The following is a 12,692-nucleotide window of genomic DNA, read 5'->3' as shown; positions in this document are numbered from 1 at the left end:
ATAAGATATCTGTGAGAGAAATATAATGCAGTCAATCAAGCTCAACCTAGAGATATTGAGCACTTATTAAACTAAGGACCCAGAATACCTAAACTAAGCTTCCAAAGCAAAATTATGCCAGAATGCTTTAGAATCATCATGATACCTCATGGTATCATGTACATGTACATGTTTAGTGGTACGTGGTACCACTACATGGTACCTGTTTAGTGAGTCAATACTTACACGTCCAAACAAGATACACTTTCCTTACATAAATCTATCTCAGCAATATTATTTAAAAATTAACCAGAACAAAAATGCATTTCATTTTAAGTCATCTTAATATCTCAGTGGTCTTCTGTCCACTGAGACAAAATTTTAAGTCATCAATAAAAATTTCTTATCGAAGTGAGAAGGATGTGACTCTCACTTCAGGAATGATAGTGCCCCAAGAATTCGGGGCAGACATTAGGAGTACCAAATATTTCTTTCTGATTTATGATTAATAACATATTCCTGTAATAATTCTAATAACATTTATGAATAATAACACATTCTTTTATTCCCCTACCTGCATCTTTAGTTGGACATCTCCTGCAACTCCATAAATGTCTACTGTACCTTTTTAAAAGTTATTCTGATCAATGAAATCTTATGAAAAAGAGCAAACAATTGTGAGACAAAGTAGTCTTTTAATTGACTCAATCATTCCTTCTAACATGAATTTGAGTATAAACTTATTTATTCATATTACAGTTTTTTAAAATCATTCCTCATGTAAGATCCAAAAGTTTACATGATAGCAACAATCCATGTAAACTGTTTGAAACTGCCAAAAAGTTTGATCTCACAGTGTCCACCACAACCAGTAAGTATTACATGATTTTGGTAGAAGTTAATTCAAATTCATAAAACATGGTTCTGTGAAACCTGAGAATATACTGAAATAGTCTATTCAACTCACCCTACATCATAGTCATTAGGAAAACATATTATCCTTAGTAACATATTATAGAAAGCAACAATAACCATTTGTATGAAATTTATAATTTTATAACACCAGGAACATAATTATAATCATTTTCTGTTAACAGCACAGGTCAATGATATGAGGACCACTTCCCAGACCCAATAACACTACAACGGGTGCAATTATCTGCCTCAGTCATTACGTGACCCTGGCCTGGTGCAATTAATCTTTCATTTATCCTCCACTCTCATTTACACAAATCTGTTATTTTAAATGTACAAGAGACCACTTCCAAGCACTTAATTAGGACACACTCAGATGTAACTTGGCAAGTGTTGCCCCACACTCGTAGACATGTAATCACTTCCTAAGTGACCCTACCATTAAGCGGGAATGACCTTGCACTGGGCTGCTGAGAATCTAAGATTTAAAAGAAAACAAAAACACAGAAGAAGCCTTTGATTTAATACTAAGTAAAAGAGGGTGGTGCACCTTGCAAAATTATTATTATAGCTATATTAACACTCTAGGCCTGGAAAATTCCCGAAAATACAGAAGAACTGCCTCAGTTGCTATACTAAGTTGATAAAACTGTATGATTTCCATTTTTTTCATTCTTCTTTTCAATATTGACAGTTTTTCTTATTTAATGTCTATTACTTTACATGTTTACTCCTTTTTTGAAAAAAGCAAAAATGTATTACCTACTAAGGATATAGCATTCATATTAGTGTATATCTTAATAGAGAGCAACATATACATATTATATATGTACATATACATGTATCTGTAATTATAAAGCAGTGTTCATATGTTTTAGTTTTACTAGTTTCTGCATGATTATTATTTTCAATCTTCAGGAAAAGCTTAAAGTAATAGATGAAGCAGTTGGCTTTAAACCTCTCCTTAAACTGGGAGAACAAAAAAATATTTTTCATAGAATTCAACAAATAAGAAGGATGTAAGTGTTCCAAACATCAGAACCAAGAATAGAAACATCTAAATTTGTTCTTGAAACCAGAGAGCAAAGTGATATAGAAACAATGCCAACATTTCTGGGTGGTTACAGTTATCAGACCTTGAGACAGTCCACTTTGCTGCAGAAATAGCTAAAGAACAAACAAGCAATCACGGAAGCATTATGAGAGTCAGTTATGTGTTTTAAAATCTATGGTGTAATAATGCTAATTCAATATGAAAATCATCCCAATTAGCCATTTCACTGAAATGGCAAATTAACCAATCTCTTATTATAGAAAGTGCCATTTTCACAATTTAATAAAACACAAATCCATTATGGAAAATGAGGTTAATGTGGAAAAATGCCATAGAATGTTTAAAAATGAGACTTTGTAATGTGCTAATGATTTCTCCTATAAAAGTAGGTCATTTTGGTTCTGCTCTGCCATCATTCTGAAACTTCTAGGAAGAAATATATAGTAATAATATCTGAAACCCAGAAATAAACAGTAATTTGTCAATCCATTTAGACTCATATATCTCTTTGCATATTCTTATAAAATATATCTTTCAACAACAACACAAAGAGGTTCTTACAGCCTAGGACTTAGAAGGAGAGAGAGTGGAAAGATCGTCATATCTCGTCTGTATTGAGCTGATCCCACGGCAAATACCTTCACCATTCCCCGTGTCCCTGACTATCTGGCTCTTTTGTCATCTGTTAACTATGAGCTCTTAATAAATTCTTGTTGTGTGCCCCAAAGAGGCAAAACGTAAGTTTGGGGCACCAGCAATGCAGGGATCACAAAAAAATTAAAAACCAGAAGGTGAATTACAGCTTTGATGAACTTATCACAGTCTTTGCAATCTAAATAAACCTGTTTTTATGTTACCCCATAATTTTTGTGCTTTATAGTTTAGTATCATTGCATATTGGAAGAAGAGAGATTAATATAATTCTTTTCACTGTACTTGGCTCCTAAGTCTGAACAGAGAAGCAAGAGGGACTTAGAGATATTTGAACAGAAGATATAACAAGGCTTTGTGATAGACTAATATAAAGAATGGAGACGAGTACAAAACTGAAGATAATTCTCAGGTTTTTAGCCGGGCAAAATAGAAGAATTATCTCCAGAACAAAAGATGCATTACGTTTGAGCCGTGTTTAGTTTGAAGAGACCATTAAATGGCATTAAATGATTTGGTCCCAGAGACTAAACACAGGACACCCCAAATTCTAGTGGAATCTGATGATGGGGTAGAGGGAGTCATTGTTAGCTGGATGTGGCCAAGTAAAAAGTGTAATTGTGACCAGCCCATGATCACCTCAAACTTTTCTGAGCCCCAGTGCCTAAAGACTCAGTGGTATAGTATTGAATCAAACAGTCGGGGAGACCAGTGTGTTTCATTCTGCTCACAGCGTCATTTGGTTCTGTTCCACTGTCCTGAAGACATTCATCTCCAGTCTCAGAAACCTCTGAGGACGAGGGGTGATCTTAGGTGATCACACATGACCCTGAACCCTTCTGCCATATGAACGAGTGAGGTAAGAATCGGTTTGGTTTTTTGTTTTGTTTTTCTTCAGTAACTTCAATCATTTTCATCATGAGGGTAGCATAATGGTACTGTATGGAGTGGGAAGGTGAGGAGAAAAGGGGGGATTCACGGGTGCTCGGTAAATTCTGATGATTGCGGTGAGCTTCTAACCTCTGATTTGAATAAGAATTATCTGGTCAGTAGATTTCAGGCCTCCAGTAGGTAAAGTATGTAAAAGAAAATGTTCAGGAGTTACTGACATTTTGATACTGATAGTAGCTTACTGCTGTTAAGTTAAATCTTCAAGGGTTCTAAAATACCTGTGTTCCATGTTCGTTAATCCTTTGGAGTCCTACTGTGTTTGCTCGAAGGGGATTTATAGAACATAATCCAACCTTAGATTTTTAAAGAGATGATGAAACTGATGCCGAGTCCAAACAATAAGTCCAAGGCAAGGTGGTCAATAAAAAGCATAGACCAGGCCTTTTAGCTGAACTCCAGCATATAAAGAGCTTGAAGTCGTCATTCCTAACCTTACAACAAGAAAAAAGCTGAATTGACTGAAAATTAGTGACGTTTCTTGGTCAAATCTAAGTACTGTGGTTGCAGGATAAACCACCATCCTGAAATCTAGAGAGACAGATGCATCCAGAGAAATACAGCTTCCAAGGTTTGCTTCTCAGGGGCAGAAGCCACTGGAACCCACAGTGGGTAAGACACCTGAATGACTGTTTTGACAAATATATAGAAATTGTGCTCAACTAGCGTGAGGCTCAGAAATTCTTGGGGGCAGCAGTTGTAGAGCAGTCTCACACTCACGTGGGCTTTAGCCCAGAAATTCTACCACTTAGGACACAAAAATTTCCAGCAGGGTACTGGACTTCGAGGAAACAGAGTGGGAATGCCCTGAGTGCAGAGCGGGAGAATGGGGGGTAAAGGGAACTGCGCTCTTGGAGGGGAGACAGAAGCACTGGGTGATCCTCGTCCTCAGAGACCCCGGCCCCTGCGAGGCCGGGACGTAGTGAGCAAGTGGTGGCAGGGCCCCTCCGCTCCCCACCCACTCACAGCACCAAGATGTCTCCAGCACCACAGCGGATTCCATATGGAAGGTACATCGTTACAGTGGAAGGAAGGCCTCACCATCCTTCTGTCAGTAATTGAAAGATCAGAAGGCAGAAAGCCAGTCAGATTACGGATAATGACACTATCAGTCAACTTGGTCTAATTAATATTTACAAAACCGTTCTTCCACAATAGCAGAATAGTCGTTCTTCCTGAGCTCATGTGGAATAGGCACTAAGACAGAACACATTCTGTTCCGTAAGATGTTCCTTACTAAATTTAAAACAATAAAATTCATACAGAGTATGTTCTTAGACCACAGCAGAATTAAACTAGAAATCAAGAAATATCCCCATCATTTTGGAAATTAACACACTTCTAAATAACACATGGAGCAAAGAAAAATTCACAAAGAAAGTTTAAAAAGTATTTTGAACTAAATGAAAATGAAACTGTACCCTCAAACATTTTGGAATGCAGTTAATAATTGATACTAATAATATGTATTAGAAAATAAGGCAACAAATATTAACCTCAACTTTCACCTTACAAAACTAGAGAAGGAAGAGTAGATCAAACCTAAAGAAAGCAGAAGGAAGAAAAGAAAATTTAGAGCAGTAATCAATGAAACTGAATATGGAAAATCAATAGATTATTTGTCCTCCACAGTTACAAACAGCAGAATGGAATAAGGTATATAGATGAATGTCAGCTAAAGAGGACATGGTGTGGATCACTTCACAGTGTATAAAAATATCATGTCACTATGATGTACACCTGAAACTAATAGGATATTGTGAATTTATTTCAATAAAGAAAATGACAGGCAGTTTTTAGACATAACAAGTCAAATGGAATTATTTGTAACCTAGCCATAATTTAAGCACCACAAAGCCTATTTCATTTAGCAACTTATTTGGCAATGATCAAAAACTTTGAAAAAGCCCTATATAAAGAAGAAAGTACTAGAAAGACAATGCTCAGATGTACCATGAAATTATTTTTAAATGTGTCGTACATTTTTGTAAACTCAGGAACAAAATTCTTTACATTCTTTCAGGCAACACACTATGTTGCTTCAAACATGGTCACATGCTCCTTGAAAAGTGCAACTTTGCCATTTCCTCCATGAAAAAACCCATATGTACTTCAGTGGAGTCTAGGCAAAATCACTTACTTTTTTCTTGCCAATGAGGAAATTGATTATTTACCCTAGAAAGCCAAGATTTAATGCTGCGTGAGGGTTATGGTGCAGTCAGAAGGGATAGAAAAATAAGAGGAGACAAGATGAGTGCCTCGGGGTAAAATTATAAATATATGATGGTCAATGCCTACAAGGATACTTGGCATTTTCTTTCAATTTTCCATTTTGCATGATGCAAATCCATTTTTCTCCCCTTTTAGATCTGGATTGTAAGGCCTGCTCTAAAGAAGACGAGTCTATCCTCTAAGGTTTATCCTAGAAATGACTCACATAGAGCCAGTTAGGATTTTAAGGGAGAAAAATGCATGTTCTGCACTGTAGGAAGACCCTGCCCCTAACTGCCTCTCCTCCCACTGCACTGGCACCTCCGGCTCTCCAGCCACGCTGGCCTCCTAGCTGTCACTCAAACCCTCCAGTCATGTGTCATTTCAGAGCCTTTGTATGGGTTCTCTCCTCTTCCTCGAAATGCCTTTCTGCAGAAATGTGCAGGCCTAATTCTCTAACTGTCATTGCCTTCAAGTCTTCCTAAAGGTCACCTTTGAGTGATGTTTAACCTGAGCACTGAAAACTGGAAATTACATGCCCCCCGTACCAAGGACCATGTTCCTTGTCAATTACAACCATTCTCTACATTGTTGTTGTTGTTGTTGTTTTGTGAGTACATCAAACCTTGATATTCTTATTATGAATTGTTTTTATTGCTAATTGACTCATTCCCTTATCAAAGATGAAAGACGCATGAATAAAGTAAAGGTCCTAAGTGAATGGTATTAGCTCCCATCTTAATAAACTGGAAAAAATAGAACAAATTAAACCCGAAATAAGTAGAAAAGATGAAATAATAAACATTGGAACAGAAGTGAATATGATTTATAAATAGGAAGATAATAAAGAAAATAAGCAAAAGTTAAAAAGCTGGTTCTTTGAGAGCATCAGTAAACCTCTGGAAAAACAGATTAAGAAAAAAGTGGGAATAGACAAATATCAGGAATGAGAGAGGTACCAGCATGATAGATTCTGTGGCTTTAAAAGGATAATAACACAACACCATGAAGAACTTTTCACTTATGAATTTGACATCTTAACTGAAATAGACAAATTCCTCAAATAAACTGTGAAAGCTCACTCAAGAAGAAATAGATAACACGAATAGCCATATATCTCTTAAGCAATTAAATTTATATTTAAAATCCTTTCCACAAAGAAAGTTTCAATCACAAATGACTTTCCAAGTAATCAAACACTGAAGGAAGAAATGCTGCTATTACATGCAAAGTAGGGACAACGTGAAAAGGTTATTCTTCCCAACCCACTCGATGATGTTTGCATTACCCTGAGGAAAAAAACAGAGACATAAGAAAAATAAGCTACAGACTGATATCCCTCACGAATATGTGTGACAATTATAAAGTTTAAGCAGATCAAATCCAAAAACATATCAAAGTATTACTATGCCACGAAAAGTGGAATTTACATTAGAAATTCAAGTCATATAATGTTAAGAAATCAATCATTGTAATTCACCATGTTAACCAACTAAAGAAGAAAAAGCATATGATCACTGAAATAGATGAGAAAATAACATTTCACAAAATGCATCATCAATTCTGATTTAAAAAAAAAAAACTTCCAGCAAAGCAGGAATAGAAAAGAATATCCTCAATCCAATAAGAGGACATCTATGAAAAACTGAGCTAATGTCATATTTAATTACAAAAGACATAATTTTCCCCTTATCACCAGGAAAATAAGACAAGGGCATTTACTTTCACTGCTTCAGTATTGTACAGAAGTTCTAGCCAGTTGAATAAAGCAAGAAAAAGAAACAAAAGAAAGAAAAGGAATTTGGAAAAAAAAAATTTTAATTGAATGCAACTTTAGGTACCTGTAGAATAATAGCAAAACATCTGTTTGAATAAATGGAGTTCCAAGAAGAGAGAGGAGAAAGAATAGGGCAGAAAAATATTTAAAGCAATACTGGCCAAAACCTTCCAATTTGGGGAGAGGCATAGATTTACAGATTTAAGATGCTCACCAAACTCCAAATTGAACAAAACATTTGAAAAATACACCTAGATATATTATCCTCAAAGAGATGCAACCAAAATAAAAAGAAGATATTAAAGATGCCAGGAACACATAAGAACAGGTAACTAATGATAAAATCACAGAATTCTTAATTGAAAAACTAGAGATGAAGAGACGAAAGACAAAATAACCCCTGACAATTCAGAACTCTACATATAGAAAAAGTATACTTCAAATGCTAAGATAAAATAAAGATTTTTTGGGGGTATTAAAACTAAGAGAAGGTGTTTCTTATAGATCTGCAATACAAGCTGTGTAAATGGAAGTTGTGGCTGAAGCAAAATCATAACATCTACTGGAAAGAATGAAGAGCACTGGAAATGATAAATACAAGGCATTGCTTACCTTTTAATTTAAAAAATATGTGTTTGTCAGTGTTCATTCATATTATGAGAAACTTCTGTTTTCCAGGGTAGTCCTTCCACTTCTCTTTACAGCCATGGTTAAGGGATCAGCCGGCACTACAATATCTATTCTTAGCTTTCCATGTAAAAAGTCCATTCCTGGACCCCTTTCATATTGATGCTGACTTGGAGACAATTCTCAATCAAACAAATAAACAAATAGCATTCCTATTCAGTAAAAATACTCCATATATTTGTTTGTTTAAGATTCTTTAGTGATAGTTTTCCCAGAAATGTTTCAAGACATTTTTTATGGACCTTAGAAGAAATAAAATAAGTAAAAAGGCACAGAGGTGTGTGTCTCTAGTATCTGGTGGTTTATGAGGATGGCTACTATAATAAATAAGCCCTTAGGTCTTCATGCCTTAACACAGTACAGCTTTATTCTTTAGTCACTGAAAGTCCAATTGGCTGGGAGAGGCAAGATCTCCCCAGCCATTCAGGAGAGAAGGCTGACAGTGCTCTGTGATGTTCAGCCAGAAGCTTCTAAGGCCGCCCTTTGCCTTCACATCCAGCTGGAAATAATATAATGAAATCTGGGATGTTCTTCCTCTAAAGTCTCCACAGTTATGATTCTTTTTTAAGAGAATAAGGAGAAGGAAAAAAAAGAAAAACCTCATGAGAAAAGTGTATTATAAACTGGAGAATGTTGAGCTTTACAAGGCCAGAGTTTCCATAATAATCTACTTCATTTACGTCCTCTTTAAAGTCAACAATGCATTCTTAATCAATTAATCTACCTAATTGAAAGTACTCATATATATCAGGTAAGCAGATAGCTGATGGACAGTGAGAAAGCCAGAATGACTAGAATGAAAGGCACAGCAAATGCTAAGCAATTAATAAAAGACAAATTGGACCAAGTCTGAGATATGAAGACAAATAAGAAAAGTGATAAAGGAGAAAGTAAATTATGCGTATATAAAATGTTGCATTCCTGTATACCAACAAGGAATTGCAGAAAAAGAAATCAGAAAACAATTCCATTTACAATTGCATCAAAAAGAATAAAATACCAAGGAATAAACCTAACCAAGGAGGTGAAAGACCTATATTCTGAAAACTGTAAGACACACTGATGAAAGAAACTGAAGAAGACACAATTAAATAGAAATCTAGCCCATGTTCATGGACAGGAAGAATGAAAATATTGTCAAGATGGCCATCCTGCCCAAAGCAATTTACAGATTCAATGTAATCCCTATCAAAATACAAAAGCATTTTTCAATGAACTAGAGTAAATAATCCTAAAATTTATGTGGAACAACAAAGATCCTGAATATCCAATCCTGAGAAGAAGAACAAAGCTGGGGGCATTATGGTCCCCAACTTCAAGCTCTACCACAGAGCCACAGTAATCAAAGCAATTGTGTACTGGCACAAGAGCAGGCCCATAGACCAGTGGAACAGACTAGAGAGCCCAGATATAAAACCACTCATATATGGTAAATTAATATATGATAAAGAAGCCATGAATATACAGTTGGGAAAATATAGTCTCTTCAATAAATGGTGTTGGGAAAATTGAACAGCTACATGCAAGAGAATGAAACTGAATTACTCTCTAACCACATACACAAAAGTAAACTTGAAATGGATCAAAGATCTGAATGTAAAACATGAAACCATTAAACTATTAGAAGAAAACATAGGCAAAATCTCCTCAACATAAGTATGAGCAATTTTTGTCTGGACACATCTCCTCGGGCAAGGTAAACAAAATAAAAAATGAACAAGTGGGACTACATCAAACTAAAAAGTTTCTGTATAACAGTAGGCACCATCAGCAGAACAAAGAGGCATCCTACAGTATGGAAGCAACCAAAGTGTCCATCAATAAATGAATGCATAAAAAAGATGTGGTAAAAAAAAAAGAGAGAGAGAAAAAAAAACAAGAAGAAAAAAATAACAACAAAAGAAGAAGATGTGGTACATATATCTACTGGAATATTATTAAGCCATTAAAAATAAATAAATTCTGCCATTTGCAACAACATGGGTGGACTTAGAGGGTATTATTTTAAGGGAAATAAGCAGATGGAGAAAGGCAAATACCATATGATTTTACTTATATGTGGAATCTTAAAACAAAATGAAAAGAATAACAGTAGATTCATAGACACTGAGAAGTGGTTGGTGGTTTCTATGGGATGGGGTTGGGGTTGGTGGATGAAATAGGTGATGGGGATAAAGAGGCACAGAATCTCAATCATAAGTTGGTCGTGGGGATGGTAGTACAACATGGAGAATATAGTCATTGATCTTGTAACATTTTCCTATGTTGACAGACAGTAACTGCACTAGATGGGGTAAGGGTTTAATAATGTGTGTAACTGCTATATACTTGAAACCAATAACATGGTATATCATCTACACTTCAATAAATAAGTAAAAAGATTCAGTAGATTTCTTTTTGAAATGTAGAATAGTTGGCCTACATCAGCTCTTCTCAGGCTTAGAACCCTTATCACCTCTTTCCCCTTCAGGAGGTGTCCCTTTAGGAAGCCTCTGAAGTCTCCAGGGAAATCCCAGGCCTGCAAAGGCTCTGCTCAGACTGACTGATAAGGGCCCCAAGCTCATCTCAGTATGTAACACCCCATAAGATGCCTACTGCCTCTACCAGCCATTTTGTTTTTGGTAAAATCCTACTCATTTTACAAGGACTGGCTCCCTGACCCTGCTTCAAACCCGGGGACACACTGCTCCTCCTACAGGGCCCACCGTGTCCCCTCTGACCGGCGGCGATGGCATGCCACCCGGTGTATCTGGCTGCCTGACCTCCAGTTCCCTAGGCAGCTTCACCTCCTCGGTGAGCAGTTTCATGCCCAGACACAGCATTTCCTCTGTGAGCAGGAGCTGAGACGTCTGGAACGTCATGGAATCAGTTGAACTGACTGACATTGCGCTGAGCAGAGTTTGAGTTGACTGAAGGGAACAGAGATTTAAGAGGAACTAGAAAAAGAAGATTTGCCTAAGAAAGGGCATGGGTTCCACAAGGGCAGAAGTGGTTCAGAATTACACTGAGGTCAGTTTCTGGGTTTCTGAATAGCCCAGTAATGAAGCACTCTGGCGGCAAGGGGGAAAAAGAAAAATGTTTGAATATCACAAATCCCAACTTGTACCTGCCTGGATTCAGTATTAGTAGTTTGAGCTGATGACTGGCTATTTGTTTGCTGGTTTATGCAAAAACTCACAATGAGAACTAAAGTTGATTCTGTGCACTGAGAATGATAGGTCTCAGAATGTGGTAAGATTGATGACTTGATATTTACATGAAGGGGAGAGTAATGAGAAATTTAGTCAAAATAGGGAAAAGGCCTTATTTCCAATACAGGGATGTGAAAAAGGAGGAACACTCTAGGTTAAGTATTATGTTAACAAAAATTACAGTGAAGGGAAAAGAAAATGGTAAGTTTAAGAACTTTTGGAAACTCGCTAGACCAGGCTGTCTTCCTAGGTAATTTTGACACATGATCCAATTCTCTCTCCCAACAACTTCAAGATTTTAGAGCAGAAGAAAATGAAATGTAGAAATGTCAGGAAAGGTTTTCAGGATTGTGCATCTGGCAATCCAGGATATATTCCATTTCATAAAACAGGCTCCGAGGGAGGTGGAACATAAAGGTGCCTGCCCTGGATCATTCTGTAAGCGCGTCAGCTCTCAGCTCTGCTCAGTCTCAGCTACAGTTTGCAGTTAACTTTGGATACCAATTCTTGATATTTTTTGAGGTTGCCTATTTGTTTGTGCATCCTGTTGGAATATATAATACCATTATAAAGGATTATAAATATAATTGAAATGTCAACAATGGCAGCCAGGAGACTTCCAGCTCGTTGAAGCCAACACCAGCTATATAATAAATAACTTCCCCAAGTCTCCTCCCAACATCTATAAAACATATGAAATCATTTCACATCTACAAAAATTGAAAGCAAAACCACATTCTCAAAATTACTTGGAGACAAAGAAAAACAGCAAAACAATTGTGTGCAAAATGAGAAAAACAAACAAGTGCCAGTCACCCACGGTCCAGTCCCATCTCTGCCCTCAACACGGCCAGTGGCGCAGATTGAGAAAAACAAAACAGAAACCCAAGAGGCTGGAGTAAGAACATCAGCTAAGGGGCCTGTGAGTTGGTGTGACCGTCAGAAAAAATGAAGGGATCTTAAGGTGTAAGTGTCTGAAAAGGGAGGAGACCAGAGGTTAAATGACTCAGCCGCCCTGTTTACAAAGCAGAAACTGCAGGAAGTTCACAAGTCTAAGGAAATGAGGAGACCCAGCTAGACCGGGCCAAGGACGGGGACGGTGTAGGGGGGCTCGGAGAGCATCTACGAGACTGACACCAACACAGTCATCAGAATGACGTTCCAAAACCATGATGCTTAAATCTAAGATTTTAAATAAAGACAAAATCTGATGCTTCATGTACACAGTCCTGCCTCACACACCATAATCCTGGCCCACAATCCAGTAGAACGTTAGTTT

This window comes from Manis pentadactyla, chromosome 16 (assembly GCF_030020395.1).
Source record: "Manis pentadactyla isolate mManPen7 chromosome 16, mManPen7.hap1, whole genome shotgun sequence".
Classification (NCBI taxonomy): Eukaryota; Metazoa; Chordata; class Mammalia; order Pholidota; family Manidae; genus Manis; species Manis pentadactyla.
This window is presented reverse-complemented; position numbering follows the sequence as displayed.